Source organism: Vombatus ursinus, unplaced genomic scaffold, assembly GCF_900497805.2.
Source record: "Vombatus ursinus unplaced genomic scaffold, bare-nosed wombat genome assembly UNPS02015408.1, whole genome shotgun sequence".
Classification (NCBI taxonomy): Eukaryota; Metazoa; Chordata; class Mammalia; order Diprotodontia; family Vombatidae; genus Vombatus; species Vombatus ursinus.
In genome coordinates this window covers 1577204-1579904 of record NW_020955186.1, presented here as the reverse complement: position 1 = coordinate 1579904, position 2701 = coordinate 1577204, and the positions used below count along the sequence as shown (strand labels likewise).

Sequence of the window (2701 nt, the reverse complement as noted above, 5' to 3'; positions counted from 1 at the left end):
ATCTATCTATCTATCTATCTATCTATCTATCTATCTATCTATCTATCATCTATCTATCTATCTATCTAAACATATATTTTTCCCTCCAACTACCCTAATATCAACAAAGGTCTCATGAGTTACAAATATCATCTTTCCATATAGAAATGTAAAGAGTTCAACATTAAGAGGTCCCTTATGATTTCTCTTTCCTGTTTACCTCTCCATGCTTCTCTTGAGTCTTGTTTTTGAAAGTCAAATTTTCTATTCAACTCTGATCTTTTCATCAACGATGCTTGGAAGTCCTCTATTTCACAGAATGTCCATTTTCCCCCCTGAAGGATTATGCTCAGTTTTGCAAGGTAGGTGATTCTTGGCTGTAACCCTATCTCCTTGGACCTGGGGAATATTATATTCCAAGCACTCTGGTCCCTTAATGTAGATGCTGATAAATCCAGTGTTATCCTGATTGTGTTTCCACAATACTTGAGTTGTTTCATTCTGGATGCTTGTAATGTTTTGTTCTTGACCTAGGAACTCTGAAATTTGGCTACAATATTCCTAGAGGTTTTCCTTTGGGATCTCTTTCAAGAGATGATCAGTGGATTCTTTCCATTTCTATTTTACTCTCTGGTTCTACAATATCAAGGCAGTTTTCCTTGACAATTTCCTGAAAGATGATGCTTAGGCTCTTTTTTTGATCATGGTTTTTAGGTAGTCCAATAATTTTTAAATTATCTCTTCTGGATCTATTTTCCAGGTCAGTTGCTTTTCTAATGAGGTAGTTTACACTGTCTTCTATTTTTTTTCATTCTTTTGATTTTGTTTTACAATTTCTTAATTTCTCATAAAGTCATTAGATTCCATTTGCTCTATTCTAATTTTTAAGGAAGTATTTTCTTCAGTGAGCTTTTGGACTTTCTTTTCCATTTGACCAATTCTGCTTTTGAAAGCATTCTTCTCCTTATTGGGTTTGTTTGACATCTTTTACCATTTGATTTACACTATTTTTTAAGGTGTTATTTTCTTCAGTGTTTTGGGGGGTTTCCTTTAGCAAGCTGTTGACTTGTTTTTCATGATTTTCTTGTATCACTCTCATTTCTCTTCCCAGTTTCTCCTCTACTTTTCTTACTTGCTTCTCAAAATCCTTTGGATTGTAGGAGTTTTGACTTGGTTGTCTTCTTCTGGTTGTATGTTTTGATCTTCTTTGTCACCAAAGAATGATTCTATGGTCTGACTTTTTTTGTGCTATTTGGTCACATTCCAAGCCAATTATTTGTCTTTTAAACTCTTTGTTGAGGTAGGGTTCTGCTTTCAGTGTGAAGAATGTACTGTCCCAAGCTTCAGGGGTTTTGTGCAATTGTTCTCAGAGATACTTCTAGAGACCTGCCAATTTTCAGTTCTTCCGTAATGGCATGATCAAAGGAGAGGTGTTTACTCCTTTCATGGCCTTTTCTCTGGTCTATGAGTGACCACAAGCACTGTTTTCTGCCTTGGAACTGTAAGGAGAATTCCCTCTCCACAGGCACCACAAACTACATCATGTCAATGCTCCTCTTCACCCCAGGACTGCCACCTAGAACTGCAACCCAGACACAAGCACAGGCAATGCAAGAGAATCCTGCCTCAGTACCAGCAACAAGATCCTGATCAGCAATCCCTGATCAACCACTTGCTCTCCCCTCTGTCTGTTGGCCAAGAGCTCCAGAGGCAGCCACCACCCCAGGGCTGCACTGGGACAGAAGCCAGACTGAGCTCCTCTCTCACTCTGGTCTGAGATACCTTTCCTCCTGACCTTCTAAATTTCTTTAGTCTTTGTGGGTTGAAAAGTGTGGAAATCTTTACAGCTGCCTTTGAGTCAGTCCCCTGAGGCCTGCTCCAGGTTCACTGATGCCAGTCTCTGCATGCATGACCCCTGCTGAACTGTGCTCCTCTCCCAGCTCAGTATAACAGAGCTTTCTGGCAGACCTTCCAGGTTGTCTTGGGCTATAAATTTGTTTAACTCTGTCTTTTTGTGAGTTCTGCTGCTCTAGAATTTATTTAGAGACTTTTTTTACAGGTATTTGGAGAGGCTTTGGGGAGAGCTCAAGCAAGTCACTGCTTTTATTCTGCCATTTTGGCTCCACCCCCTACATCTTCCTTAAGAGACATTTTCCCCCTAAGTAGAAGATTGCCAAAATATTGTGAACACATAGTTACTTAATAAAGAATTTTTTTTAAAAATGACTATTATACCTATTCAAGCCAACCTTATGCCACACAAAACAATTTTAAAATTTAGCAATTCAACAATAAGAAATTTTGCTCAGAGTAATCAAAATATCCTCCCAAAAAGGTATGATTTTGCAAAATAACTTTGTATTATTATACCTGATCCTAGCTTACAAATTTTTTGGAGAATATTCAAGAATTAATTCTACATACAAAGAGACAGGTAGAGACAAAGTGATAGAGATAGAGATAGAGGCAAAGATGGAGAGAGATGAATGAATGATTGATGGATGAATGACTGATATCAGATGATTATCAACCACACATATTGATTAAGAAGGTCACTGTTTTTATTGTCTAATATTAAAGCTGTTCCAAGCTAATTTGCTTCAATTTAGTGATGAAAATATCTAAGATTCACAGTGATGAAAATTTTCAGCCCAAAGATAACATTCACATAACATAAATAAACATAATTTGAAATTTTATGCAATTGAGTTATTTGTGTAAT

At 37.2% G+C, this 2701-nt stretch overlaps 1 pseudogene; it reads left to right on the top strand.

Annotated features, from left to right (window-relative positions):
* Nucleotides 1-1756, top strand: part of LOC114032221 — a 5423-nt pseudogene extending 3667 nt beyond the window's left edge.
* Nucleotides 1757-2701: the final 945 nt, after the last annotated feature.